General features: G+C 39.0%; 1 pseudogene; it reads right to left on the bottom strand.

Moving 5' to 3' along the window:
- LOC133111360 (uncharacterized) overlaps positions 1-12,749 on the bottom strand; it is a 45,515-nt pseudogene extending 32,766 nt beyond the window's left edge.
- Between the last annotated feature and the right edge of the window lie 3,049 nt (positions 12,750-15,798).

The following is a 15,798-nucleotide window of genomic DNA, read 5'->3' as shown; positions in this document are numbered from 1 at the left end:
TCCTTTTCGAACAAATACTATTATTTTCATTGTAATTATGATTAATATTGTACATTATTATGTTTTTTTTGTTTTTTTGTTTTTTTCTCCTTTTTGTTTTAAGATGTTTTTAATGTATTGTGTATTGTACTTATTATTATTTTCAAAATGTTTTTATGTTAATGTTCGAAATAAAGAAACATTCATTCATTCATTCATTCATTCCTGATTTCTTATTTTTTTTTGCATGTTTGTCACACTTAAATGTTTCAGATCATCAAACAAATTTAAATATTAGTCAAAGACAACACAAGTAAACACAAAATGCAGTTTTTAAATGAAGGTTTTTATTATTAAGGGAGAAAAAAAATCCAAACCTACATGGCCCTGTGTGAAAAAGTGATTGCCCCCCTGTTAAAACATAACTTAACTGTGGTTTATCAAACCTGAGTTCAATTTCTCTAGGCACATCCAGGCCTGATTACTGCCATACCTGTTCTCAATCAAGAAATCACTTAAATAGGACCTGCCTGACAAAGTGAAGTAGACCAAATGATCCTCAAAAGCTAGACATCATGCCGAGATCTAAAGAAATTCAGGAACAAATGAGAAAGAAAGTCATTGAGATCTATCAGTCTGGAAAAGGTTATAAAGCCATTTCTAAAGCTTTGGGACTCCAGCGAACCACAGTGAGAGCCATTATCCACAAATGGCGAAAACATGGACCCCACAACAACATCCAAAGAACTGCAGGCCTCATTTGCCTCAGTTAAGGTCAGTGTTCATGACTCCACCATAAGAAAGAGACTGGGCAAAAATGGCCTGCATGGCAGAGTTCCAAGGTGAAAACCACTGCAGAGCAAAAATAACATTAAGGCTCGTCTCAATTTTGCCAGAAAACATCTTGATGATCCCCAAGACTTTTGGGAAAATACTCTGTGGTCTGACGAGACAAAAGTTGAACTTTTTGGAAGGTGTGTGTCCCATTACATCTGGCGTAAAAGTAACACCGCATTTCAAAAAAAGAACATCATACCAACAGTAAAATATGGTGGTGGTAGTGTGATGTCTGGGGCTGTTTTGCTGCTTCAGGACCTGGAAGACTTGCTGTGATAAATGGAACCATGAATTCTGCTGTCTACCAAAAAATCCTGAAGGAGAATGTCTGGCCATCTGTTTGTGACCTCAAGCTGAAACGAACTTGGGTCCTGCAGCAGGACAATGATCCAAAACACACCAGCAAGTCCACCTCTGAATGGCTGAAGAAAAACAAAATGAAGACTTTGGAGTGGCCTAGTCAAAGTCCTGACCTGAATCCTATTGAGATGCTGTGGCATGACCTTAAAAAGGCGTTTCATGCTTGAAAACCCTCCAATGTGGCTGAATTACAACAATTCTGCAAAGATGAGTGGGCCAAAATTCCTCCACAGCGCTGTAAGAGACTCATTGCAAGTTATCGCAAACGCTTGTTGCTGCTAAGGGTGGCCCAACCAGTTATCACTTTTTCACACAGGGCCATGTAGGTTTGGATTTTTTTTCTCCCTTAATAATAAAAACCTTCATTTAAAAACTGCATTTTGTGTTTACTTGTGTTGTCTTTGACTAATATTTAAATTGGTTTGATCTGAAACATTTAAGTGTGACAAACATGCAAAAAAATAAGAAATCAGGAAGGGGGCAAACACTTTTTCACACCACTGTATAAGCCCAGTCTTGGTTCTTTTAACAAATTGTTTTTGCAGTTGGGTTTCTAACTCTCTGTAACACTATGAATCTGGAGCAAAGGAATAACATTCTTGGCTAAACGGACTGACCAGCAGAGACCCTGGCCATGCTGAAAGAAGTGTACTGGGAACACACAGTGTCCCGTGCAGGTGCCCTCGGAAAGCAACTTGGGCACCATCTTTGCGCACAGCTCCACATGCCTAAAATTTCCACCAAGATGGTCCTCACAGACTCTTTATTTAATCACAATTCCTAAGCAATCGTTCTGATTGTCAGTTCATTTAACCTTACAGAAGCTTTTGTTGTGAGTGAATGAACCATTTCTGTGTGGACTGAAGTATGCTTTGCATCACTGTCTTACCAGTAAATCCACCCACAGCCAAGTCTCAGCCTTGTGGTCGAGGCAACCAGACAGTCAAAATGGCCTGATACTTTAGCCAGTGCCCCTGAACAAAATATCACCAACCCACTACCATATATGACCGTTGGTATTAGGTAAGTGCCCTGAACAAAATATCACCAACCCACGACCATATATGACCGTCGGTATTAGGTAAGTGCCCCTGAACAAAATATCACCAACCCACTACCATATATGACCGTCGGTATTAGGTACCTCATGTTATGCATGTCTGCTTCGATGCTGAACATGCTGATGCGGTATCCGACCAAGACATTCAAATTTGAATTTAATTGATTGAATGAACATGTGTGGTCAGATGAGAATCAGGCAATTTTGGCTGACAATCTGGTTGCCTCTACCGCACGTCTCCTTCAGATTCTGCACACTTGGGGTCAAAGGAGGTCTACCAGTTTATTTTCATAATTCTGTTATAAATAAATGTAATTAAATGACTATTATGAATGGTACAAGCGTCTTGCTTCACTTAAGTCATTTGTTATGTCTCTGCAATGTTCATCTCTCAAGGTATGAGCTTTGTCCCAGGCAAAATCAGTTGTAATCTTTTCATATTCATTTCTCAAAATGTATTCCTGTTTTAAGAAAGGAACAAGCAAGGGGAATACATGTATAAAAGACACCAATATTTTAACAATAGATGGATTAAGAATGATCTTACTTGTTTCTTTTTTGAGGTCTGGTTGCAGGTTGTCTGTCTAGAAATTCAGGAAAGGGATAAATCAACACCAGAGCCTCAGAACAGGGCTGTCAGCTGTCAACATAAGGACCAAATTACCAACCACAGACATACTCTTGACCTATGGAACACCGAGTATTAAAATACATAACATTATTATTCAGATGCATTGAAAAATGTTTCCAGGTCTGCATCTGTAACTTCCACTACAGACAGTGATAAGAGTTTTTATACATTTTGGCAAATTAATAATTGTAAATGCCAGTTTAGAGAATATATCAATCTCCAGATTACACAATTTCTGTCACAGCACACCCTAATCAAGTCCTTCTTCATATATATATGTAAATCATTAAAGGCTTGTTTAAATACTCCCAATTATGAAAAACACTCAAATATTCAATGAGTGATTTAAACTTTTTTGATACTACTTTGATACCTGTGTGCCGCTCAGCCCTGTCTCCTGCACGGCTCCTGAGGAGAGACCTGCAGGCAGAGAACCTGGTTTCAGCAGACATCAGCAGCTTTTACAGACACTGCTGTTCATATGCTGCAGTGCTGTGTCCTTTTGGGGGGTGTATAACATGTAAAAAACCTATTCCATTATGGACGCTCAGAATTAAGTGAAGTGCATTGATCACATATAAACAATAAAAAAGACCCTTCCTTACCTAGCAGGGAGTTTACAATGACAGTGATGTTTCCTTCAGCATGACATCCATGCAACTGTGGTACTACAGCAGTGCCTCCACTCTGAGCTATGATATGGAGAGGGGTAGGTGCCTGCTCTCTGTGGTCCATGGCACTGGATCCACTCTGAGTTGTGAGAGGAACGGAGAGGGGCACATCACATGCAGACATAATGCTTTGTTAATGAGAGAGATCAGAGGAGAATGGCCAGACTGGTCAAAGGGTCAAAGCTGACAGGAAGGTGACAGTAATGCAAATAACCACACATTACAACAATGGTATGCAGAAGAGCATCTCTGAAGACACAACACATCATAACTCCAAGTGGATAGGCTACAGCAGTAGAAGTCTAATAAATACATAATAAAGTGCTCAGTGAGTGTATATATATATGAGTTATATGCGTCTCTCTGCTCCCTTTTCCCGGCTCTCCCCTACATCACTTTCAAAAGATAATCACAATAACCAACTTGCTGACTGTTTAGAATACCAATGTTGTAAAATAGATTACCTTTCAAATGCAACTACTGATGAAATAAACAGAATAATGCTTGTATATCAACAAATTCAGGTGCTGAGAGTACTTACATGTACTGAGGCAATACATCTATGAAATGAAATAGCCTACACTGTACTTGTACATACCTCCTTTAAAACATTTGCTTCTCAATGGCTTGCAAATAATTAAAATAAATGTATTTCCAGTGACATCAAATAATCAAACAATAATCAAATAATACTTTTTTTAGTTTTAGTAATTTAAATGAGACGGGTACGCGGGGGTTGGACCCAAAATGCACGACTCGGACAACATAGATGTAATAAAGTCCCGTCAGGGCTTTATTCAGGGAATTTCTAGTGAGCGTAGTCAAATGGTAAAATGATAAATGGTTGCCATTTATATAGCACCTTTATCCAAAGCACTGTACAATTGATGCTTCTCCATTCACCCATTCATACACACACACTCACACTCACACTCACACACCAACGGCGATTGGCTGCCATGCAAGGCGCCAACCAGCCCGTCAGGAGCATATGGCGGTTAGGTGTCTTGCTCAGGGACACTTCGACACAGCCTGGGCAGGGGATCAAACCGGCAACCCTCCGACTGCCTGGCGACAGCCCTTACGGCCTGAGCCATGTCGCCCGCTAGTCAAACAAGCAAAGTTCATACACATAAAATCAGTATAGTACAGTACTGAGGGAGAAGGCAGTCTAGAAATCGGTAAACCATGCAAAAAGTCCAGTAACCAGGAAAGTTGTCAGCGGGGCAGTAGTGCAGACAGACGGCAGGCAGGCTCAGGGTCAATGACGGCGCAAGAGTCAAGACCGAAGTCTGCTCCGCGGGGCAAAAGCACAAGGACAGCAGGCAAGAGTTTGTGGTACAGGCAGGCAATGGTCAACAAAACAGAAGTCAATAATCTTTGGTCAATAAACAGGCTTCGATCTTAATGGGTAGACAATAGCTTGACAAAACATTTAAACGTGCATTGACGAACAGGAAGCACCAATTTCGCAAAAACATGACATGAACACTGAGCTTTACGCAGCTGTAGGCAGGTGCAGACAATTAGATTGAGAGCAGCATGTGAATTGAAATCAGGTGTGGAGGATTGACAAGTTAACAAGATAATTAGTCATCATTAGTAATAAACCTATCCTGCCCTATCATTAGTAAATTAGTAATTTACATGCATAAAAAACATAAGGTAAACATGAACAGATGGTTAGAATGTTAGTTTAACCCAATCCTGACCTAAAGTTAGTAGATTAGTAAATAGACCAGGGAAATTTAAACAATTAGGGAAGCGTGAGTGACAGAAAGGGAGAGAGAGAAAGCATGAACGCAAGGTTTGCAGAAAGACACAAAAAAGTGTATGCTAATCAATAAACAGAACAACATAACATGAAACAACATAAGACGTGACATAAGTTTGCAAACTGTGACATGAATAAATTATATAATGTGACATGGAAAGACTACGAAATAAATCGTAACAAGAACTAAACATGAAACATAACATGACATGAAAATGAAACGTAACAAGAAATACAACATAAAAATGTTGACGAACATAATATGTGACATGACAATAAAATAACTAAGACAATAACTAAACATAAAACATGATGTGACAAGCATGAAATGTGACATGAAAGGCCCTGAAGTATTTGAAATATGGGTCATTTTTTGATTTGTGTTGCAAACCATGTTAGAGCAGTTTCACATTACATAAAAAAAGAAAAGAAAAACATGCTTAATGTCATAAAGTTGATGGATTTGTTTTTATGAACCTCTTTTAAGATTAGGAAATAGAAATTTCTATCTGAAATTTGTTTCAAACTACTCGCTCAATGGCTGATTTACAGTTTACAGTTACTTTTTACAATCACTTTGACACTCATTTCAGAACATTTTTCAAAACTCTAAACACTTTTTTAAATTACTTGGATATAATATTCATAAACCAAAAATCATTTGATCACTGAACCAAATCACTTGTTCACAATGACTCAACTTAACTTTCAAAGTATTAGCATTTCAAAATGAAATACATACATAACATTTGAAAATATCACATTCCTTACTTCCGGCTTCTCTCGATAGTTAAATGTTGTAAGGCATTTCTTACTAACTTCTACTAATCTAGATGTCATAGCTGCCAACTCTCACGCTTTTGGCGTGAGACACGCATTTGCATGTGCGTGTGAAAACAGTTGGCAGCTATGAGATGTTTTACAGTACTAATCCGATTACAGTAAATCCTCAAATTGTGTCCGGGATTCTATTTGAAGCCGGGCCTCAGATAATAGCCGGGGGCGTGGTCGATTCGGACAAATAAAGGCCGGCCCCCAAATACAAGCCGGGGTAATATTGCCAACCAGTAGGGCTATCAGTCCATGAGCACTAGAAGACATTGTTTCGATTTAACTCAATGAAATAAAAGAGCTCTTCTTAATATTTTATATTGTTGGTTGGTTTAATATTGTTGCCAATGAAAAGTCGTTGTCCTACACCGTGGGTCTCCAACACGTTGCTCTCAAGCTACCAGTCACTTGCCGCCCCCTTCTGAGTAGCTTGCCAAAAGCTGAAGCAGTATACATTTAAACACAATTGTTGCCGCGAGGCATTCCAGCCTACGAATTTAATAAAAAGTAAATCAGGCAAAATAAAAAATTAACTCAATTTAGGCTACTTGGCTATGCAATAAGGTTTCCATGTATTTACAACACAGTGCTCGTTCAATGAATGAATGAAAGCGGCTGCCTTGACTCGCAATAAACAGACGGGTGGAAATCCTGACACTCTTTCAACTACATAAAACTTAACAGTGAACCATCAAATACCCCCCATATTTCAGTGCCCATCAGTCCCAACATTTAGCAATTGAATCAAACAGTCCAAAAGTAAATTAAATTCCAAACCAAAGCGAAAATCTTTTTATAGCCTACCGGTATGCTGCTCCAAACGAAGCGCATTTCTCACAATAAAACGCACTTTAGGAAAAAAAGATCCTTAACTTGCTGTTATCTACGCTAATTTGTTATTGTTCATGAAGGTGTGTCTGGCAAGTTGGTATTTTATGAAGATGCATCTGTTTTGGCTTTCATTAATGGTTTAGCTACTCAAGTTGCGTTTCTGAACGGTTTCAGGAAGTGTTGAACACTCTGAACAAGTGTTGAACAGTTTTGGCCCACTTTAAGTGTAGCCTTTTACTTTATTTCTAAGAATACAATTCTACAACAGAAGCCTAATAAGAAATAAAGGCCTGCCTTGAATACAAGCCTGCTCCAAATAAAGGCCTGTGCTTTGTGCAGCCTAAGTAAATAAAAGACCCCGGCCACAATTTGAGGATTTACGGTAATACACTTACTGTCTGTCTAACTAACTAACAGTCACTTTAATTGGTAGTTTAGATTTATCACGTAACTAACTCACTAACGCAATCTCTTAGGTTTCCGCACTCCCCCCCCCCCCCCCCCCCCAGGCTTGGATGGGGAGGGATATTGTTAGGTCTGTGGTTGATATTAGTTTGTATAATTTGGAGAATTTATTTTATTAATTCCATCCATTAGTGGAGGTGGTTGTAAGTAGTAGTTGTAATTTTATATTTTAAAACAGACTTTAATTGAAAGTACTGGAGGTATTGCTCTTTCCCAATATTATACTTATGGACCAAATCCTGGAAGGTGATGAAGGTGCCATCCTGAAAGATGTGTTGAAGATGTGTGATACCTTTTTGTTTCCATGAGGTGAAGGAGAGTGGTGTTTTGGTAATCAAGAAGTCAGGATTGTGCCATATTGGAGTGTATTTGCATGGGGTCATTGTGAATTTAAAGATTTTGTTAATTTTCCACCAGGCATTCAGAGTTGTTGAAATTACAGTGTTTTTGAAGCAGTTGTGGTGTTTTATAGAGGCACTGAGGAATGGTATTTCGGTGATGGAAATTTCTTTACATTCTGATTGTTCTATTTCTATCCATGGGTTGTCATGTTGGTTGGGATGAATCCAGTTTGTGATGTAGTTTAGCTGGTTTGCCAAATAGTATTGATAAAAGTTTGGGGCTTCCAGTCCTCCTTGAGTTTTGAGTTTCTGTAAGGTAGAAAGTTTGATCCGGGGCGTTTTATTTTTCCAATAGAATTTAGTTGTGATTGTGTTTAATAAACCATTTTGTGGTGGGCTGGGTTAGAGTCATTCTGAAAAGGTAGTCAATTTTTGGTAGTATGGTCATTTTCACAGTTGCTATTCTGCCAATTAGAGATAGTGGTAAGTTTGTCCAACAGTTTAAATCATCTTCAATTATATTTATTAACGGAATGAAAGGAGGAGGAACAACTCTGACAGCTTGGTGGAAATATTTATACCCAGATATTTAATATTACTAGTGGAAGTGAGGGGTGAGTTCTGAGATGTAGCATTCCAGTCGGCACTATTTATGGGTAAAATGGTTAATTTTGTCCAATTTATAGCGTACTCAGATATGTGAGAGAATGAATTAATGAGACTGATGACCTCAAGCAAGGAGTTTGATGGGTCTTGTAGGTAGAGCAATATGTCATCTGCGTAAAGGCTGATTTTGTGGTGTGTAGAGGGGGTATGGATTCCCTTTATTTTATTGACGTATTGCAGCAGCTAGTGGTTCAATAAACAAGGCAAATAAAGCTGGTGAGAGTGGGCATCCTTGCTTGGTCCCTCAGTGCAGTGTGAAACTCTGTGATATTAGTCCGTTCGTAGAAAATGTGGCCATTGGTGAATTATATAATATTTTTATCCAGTGAATAAACGATTCCCCAAAGCCAAATTTGTTGAGTGTTTTAAAAAGGAATGTCCAATTTACTCTGTCAAATGCCTTTTCTGCATCTAGTGAAGCGATTATTGTTTTAGTTTTGTTTTGATGTATGAATTAAATTGAAAAGTCTACGCATATTTTGTGAAGAGTGTCTTCCTTTGATAAATCAGGTTTGATCTGGATGGATTAGTGATGGGGTACCATTTCAATTCGGGTGGCTAGTGCTTTTCTGATAATTTTGAGATCGGTGTTGATGAGCGATAGGGGGCAGTAGCTGGAACATAGGGTTGGGTCTTTATCAGGCTTCAGTAATACTGAGAGGAGGGCTGTGTTCATGTGCGGTGGTATTTTTGAGTTTAGTTTGATGTCAACTGTCACTCTGAAGAAGAGTGGTGAGATTGTGTTCCAGAAGTTCTTAAAGAACTCAGCGGGGAAACCATCAGGTCCTGGTGCTTTATTGTTAGGCATCTGGTTAGTTGCTTTATAGAATTCATCCAGTGTTAGGGGTGCATCTACTTCAATCGCTAGTTTTTCATTAAGACGAGGTAGGTCTACATCACAGGTGTCAAACTCCAGTCCTGGAGGGCCGTAGTGTCTGCTGGTTTTTGGGGTGTTCTGGGTTCATTCAAGTCACTGATTGGTTAAAGTATCCACACGCCTTGTTCTCAAGGTCTTAATTGGCCTTAATTGGCAGCTGATTGAAAGGAAACCGCAAAAACCCGCAGACACTGCGGCCCCCTGAGGATTCAGTTTGACACCCCTGGTCTACTTGGTTAAGAAAGGAGTGGGTATCTACTAAATTTGGTTTGTTTTGTTCATCTCAGTGGGTGTGGTCACGGGTTCCCCTGCTGAGTTCTTTATGACTGAGATGAAAGATTTGTCTTTGTTCCACTTGAGTTGGTTTGCCAGATATTTACTTGATTTGATATTGTGTTCAAAATTGTCATGTCTAAGTCTTTGTATTAGGAACTGGGTCTTTTTGTTTATGATATTGTTTAGTTTAGAAGTGGTTGCCGCTAATTCATTCTGTATTTCGCACCTGTCTCTTACTATCACTATGTCTTCAATCTATGCAAATGTCTACTCCCTAATCTGGAGCCATGTTTTACATGTGTGTTATTGTGCATCCAGTCCGGGTTTTCGTCTCCCCCCTGTTATTGTATTATTACCCTATTATGTTTCCCACCTGTTGTCTATTTGTTTAGCCCACCTTCTCCTCAGCCCCGCCTAAATTGTCACCTTCCCTCATGTGTTTAAACCTCAGTCTCCGCTTTGTTCTTTGTCAGAATGTTGATCTTTACTTGTGCCGAGTTCCTTGTACACCTGTTTTTGAGATTCCTACCGACACCCCTTTGATTTATTTTTTGAGTTTGCCTGGTTTTGATTATTTGCTTTGTTTTTTGTCTGCCTTAGCCCTTTTGTACCTTCTACTTCAGATCACCTGGATTTTGACGTTTTGCTTGTTTATTTGATCATACTTTTGCTTTCCATTTTTGGCATTGTCTTTGGATCTCTTGGGTTTGAACTTGGACAACGTTTTTGGATTATCCCTTGGTCTGCGTCTGGGTCCTCAGTGCCGTACATAACATTAACTACCAATGTATCCAACTGTCTTTCCTCATGGATTTACTTTCAAAACTCATACAACTCTCTGCACCAACATGCAGCTTGTCAGTTCATTTCATTCACAAAATGGATCAAAAATACCAAACCACTGCGAACATGTCTCAAAGGAAAAGAACCAGCACTAGAATGTGTCGATCATAGAACAATGATCTAAAAAACACTAACAACCAGTGGCATTACTGTCGATGCACTATTTTCTGTTAAAAAAAACTGTGAAACAAACCCACATTATGTTATAATTGTATATAATCTTCATACTATTCAAAATGTTTTTCAATGATTCCACTGTTCCCTCTATTAAAAAAAAGACCATATTGAAACATGTATCAAGTATTTTTTCATGCTATAGTAAAGTATTGTAAAAACAACTAAACAGTGAATCTAAAGGTATCTTTTGTGTGGGCGACCTAAACAAATGTTCCTATAGTATTGTAGGGAAGAATACATTTACTGCTTCACTGTTCTTGGATGGTCACCTAACACCCCAATCATACTAAATGATCAAGGGGGGTTAGGAAGCCCATACTGAATGGTCAAGGGGGGTTAGGAAGCCCCTACTGAATGATCAAGGGGGGTTCACTGTCTGCTTTGTTGACACTGACCATTTGGCTTCCTTGGTCACATCCTGTTCATACAACATAATGTGTGTTCGTCCGCCTGTCACCCAATTTGGGACAACTACCTGTATTTTACATCAGGAGGTTTGGGGCAGAAAAGCTCATTCCTTTGTAACATGATTTTGTAATTGACCTGCCTTGCTTTTACCCTTTTTATGCTTCGTACTGTAATTAAAGACAATTTTTGCCATCTTTATACATTGTTGCTAACCTGAATATCGGACTACTTGTTTTACTTCACAAAGGACCAAATTCCTACAGTGAAATGTTGCATTGCAATTGCAGTTTCTAAATTACTTTTTGGTACCAAATGGGAATTTTGTGTTTAGACTGCAGGTTTGTATTAGACTATTACACCTAAATCCCCTTTGTTTTGTTTTTTTACTGATTTAAGAGTGTTAATGCAATTAAACGCTCACCCCTTCACCAAGCTTCTCCACAGGGAAGCCTACTTACTCCTTTTTCACATTTAATTCCACCTTGTAGCATACTCCTTCTTTCTCCCCTGTCTTTAAAATAGCGTTTGACTTCAAAATACTTTCAGTTCCTTCTATGGATGGCATTGCATTTTTTTGCTCATTTCCTCCTTAAGAACCTCGCCCTGCGGAGGTTCTTCTTTCTAGTATTATTGGCTGCGTCATTTTTTAGGTTTTCTTTTTTTTTTTATCAAAGGATAATGGTACCGTCTGTAGGTTATTAAGAACTAAACTTGCCAAAATTTAATAATTATGTACAAATATGTATTTCATTTATTGCAGTAATTTAATTACTGGCTTCTTATTGTTTTGAAATAATTGAACAATTCCCACCTCTTTCCTTTTCACAGTAACATGAACCAATTTAATTTCATAACATGCATTTCCGAATAGATTTTTAGATTTCTTTTTGAATTCATAATAATGAGACTTTGAAAATGGTAAGACTGAAACTGTCTCACTAAACCAAGGAGACTGGCCTCATTCCCCTATTAGATTACATTGGGGTTTCATTTTCATTTTCAGAATTCATTCTTATTCGCCTCTATTTAAATATTATTAAAATGTTTGATGATGGCTGAATTCCATGCACTTTGAGTGTCGTGTCTAGGAAACGACAGAGTCCAAATCTCCAATTTGTCGAAAAACATCTTCACGAGGGACTTTATTAGCAGAAGCGCATAAAGCCGGACCAGTTTTTTCATAAACCTGGGCCTGGACTGTCATTTTTACACCCATTTTATACACAGTTAAAACATCATTGTGGCCAATCACCCACACTGATCTTATCTTAACTCCTCCTAAACCATCAGCTGACTTGGCAGCGCTACCTTCTTGGTTCTGAAACCATCGTAGTGAATCGCCCTATTGATTTCCAAAACAAAAAAGGATTTTATTACATACATCTTGCTTTGTAGGCTGTATTTCTGAACCCTGGAGCCCAGTGGAAAATCCCCAGAGGGGGAACCTCGAAAGTGTTGACTGTCAACTATATATTTTGAAACCCGAATTTAGGGACTGAACACAAGCAGAGGGTGAGCCAACATGTCAGTGAACAATGGTCTTGTAACAATGTTTTAACACAAATCTAACATATTGTAAATCTTACCTGTAATTATGTAACCTGCAGTAGCCACACCCTGCACGCTCACACTGAATTCTAGTAAAAACTTGACTCGTAAAACCTTTTTTTCATTTCAACAGCAGCTTCTTCCAACTGTCACACTTAATCCCAAACTGCTGTTTTAGCCTATAACCCTGTCTGATGAACTGCAGATTGTTGCAGCTGTGGAGGATGGCATCCGGTCTACACGTCAACAGGAAACCAAATGAGGAAGCTATAAAAGCAGTCAGCCTATGCAGATGACACTACATAATCAGATTTCACAAAATGTACAACTTGTGCTAAGGGTCAAAGCTTCATCTTCTAGATTTTCACAGCATCTTAAAAAAAAAAAAAAAAAAAAAACTATGAATATCAATATTAACTAACATTCAATACTTAAGGGCTTAAATGTAATATATTTTTTTAACACAAGCTGGAAAATGATATATCCAAAGCCAGTTTCACAGCACTGCCTTCAGGTGACTGCATATATGGGGCCACTGAATGCAGACCCTGTGCGAATTAAGAAGCTGCACTGCATTTACCCATTAGCAGCACCCACTGGGATACAGACTGATGTGTAAAAGACAGCAGGAATTTAAACACGGAAATCCATGCCCTTGGTTTTGCAATGTGTACATTCAGTTTGCCAATCCGTACCCTCAAGTTTTGCAAACCGTATGCACGGCCAGGGACTGCTGTGGGCTAGCTACAGTTTTAAGATTTCGTTTCATTATTTTTTCGTTTCAGTGTTTGGAGTCAAACGTAACATTAGGTTCTTCCCAGTCAGCAGCCATTTCTGTTCGTGGCACACCACCTTTTCAAACAGAAAAAAGTATGAATATGTTTGCTCACATTTGCAATCTTGAACGCATTTTCATTTATAATGGAATATGTTAATAATAATAAACACTACTCCTTATTTCCTATGTTGTTTACATGCAGTCGTTTACACAAGCTAATAATTGTGTGTGTGCACAATTTGTGATTAGCATAAATGGACGTCCCTAAAACACCATATGGAATCTCGGCTTTCTAAAGACATAGTAAAAAAAAAAAAAAAATTGAAGTTCTGTTAGTACAGTATGGAAGTACAACAAACCAAAAACATACACCGATCAGCCATAACATTAAAACCACCTGCTTAAACCAGCTTTAAACTGCATAAACTTAACTAAAACATCACTTGAGTGTTTATAGACATTTAAATATCTTGGTACATACTGGTGTTCAAGTGCTCCAGGACCTGTAGAATTTTTCATATTTAAAACAAATAAAGATCCGCCATATTTAAAAATGCATGGGATCTATTCTGACATAAGTTTCACCACATGCAGTACCATGTTTCCATTGGAATGCAAGTTTGGAGTTGGGGATTTGGTCAGAATTAATGCTGTCCTCAATGATGAGAAGTACAGGCATGTCAGGGTTGGGAGGTAGTACCGGTCGTGGCTTTATTATTTTCACCTGGTCCTCATTAGTGCCAAGGGAGCCTACCTCCTGAAGGTATTTAAAGCCCTCGCTGACAATCGGTCGACACTTTGGTGTTAACTGTTCGCTCTGACACCAAGCTGGTATGCACGCGGTAAGACTCTGTTTTAATGAGTCAGGTATCGTGCAGGTTCGGGTTTCTTCTCATTTAAAAAAGAAAAGGTAAGGAAGACGCTCAGCTTGTTGGTGCTGTGTGCATGGCTGACGCCTTCCGAAAGGTTCTTTGTTTTTTTGATTTCATTTACATCTCGTGTGAGCTTGCGGGTGAGGGACGTTGTCCCCGGCATATGTATTTTGGTTTGTGTTTTTCCTGAGCTGCGTCTCAAGGTTCTTTGTTTTCGTGCCTCGTGTTTTATACTAGGTTGTTCTTTTATTTTGTCCCCGGTCTGGGGTTTGCAGTGCTCGCTTTTAGCACTCATTTTTGTTGGGTTGTTCGCCCTGGTTTTTAAGGGTTGCTTTATTTTCCGGTAGCCGTTTTTTGGGCTGATCCTTTTATTTTTGTCAGAGTTATCTCAGAGTTTACCTTCCGGGGTTTTGTGGCAAACACGTTTGCGTGTTCGCTTATAAGGGATTACCCTTAGTCGCTCTTGGCTCTCCGCCAGTCCCCGACACTACAAGGCAGATACTTATACATCATGCAGTACCCTCAAGGAGGCATCTGATTGGCCCCAAATGTATTCTGCAGCAGGACAACGACCCCAAACATACAGCCATGTCATTAAGAAATATATTCAGCGTAAACAAGAACAAAGAGTCCTGGAAGTGATGGTATAGCCCCCACAGAGCCCTGATCTCAACATCATCAAGTCTGTCTGGGATTAGAAGCATTTGAGGCTGCCTAAATCCACAGAAGAACTGTGGCTAGTCCTCCAAGATGTTTGAAACAACCTACCTGCCGAGTACCTTGAAAAACTGTGTGCAAGTATACCTAGAAGAATTGATGCTGCTTTGAAGGCAAGGGGTGGTCACACCAAATATTGATTTGATTTCGATTTTTCTTCTGTTCATTCACTTCTTCTGTTCATGTATTTTGTTCATTGATAAAAAGAAACTATTAACATTTCTATTTTTGAAAGCATTCCCATTTTATAGCATTTTTTCACATGTGCCTCTAACTCTCTACCTACATCTCTAATAACAGTACACCTCTGCTACATCCTGCTATCACATATCACATATTTATATCTGCATCTCTAATCACAGCTTCATCTTTACCTCACAGTAGATCTCTGGCTACATCTCTACATCACAGTAGATCTCTCCCTACATCTCTACATCACAGTAGATCTCTGACTACATCTCTATATCACAGTAGATATCTGGCTACATCTCTACATCACAGTAGATCTCTGGCTACATCTCTACATCACAGTAGATCTCTGGCTACATCTCTACATCACAATAGATCTCTGGCTACATCTCTACATCACAATAGATCTCTGGCTACATCCTTACATCACAGTAGATCTCTGTCTGCAAATCTACATCACAGCTAAGTTCTGCCTACATCTCTGCATGACAATACATATCTGCCTCCTCTACATCACAGTGCAGTACATCCCTGGGTAAATCTCTACATCATAGTACACAAACGAGTGTGCATGAAAATCCCAGGAGATCAGCAGTTTCTGAGATACTCAAACCACCCTGTCTGTCACAAACAATCATTCCATGGTCAAAGTCACTTAGATCACCTT

The sequence above is a fragment of the Conger conger genome, chromosome 15 (genome assembly GCF_963514075.1).
Source record: "Conger conger chromosome 15, fConCon1.1, whole genome shotgun sequence".
NCBI lineage: Eukaryota > Metazoa > Chordata > Actinopteri > Anguilliformes > Congridae > Conger > Conger conger.
Note: the sequence above shows the minus strand (reverse complement) of the source record. Positions and strands in the feature narration are given on the sequence as shown.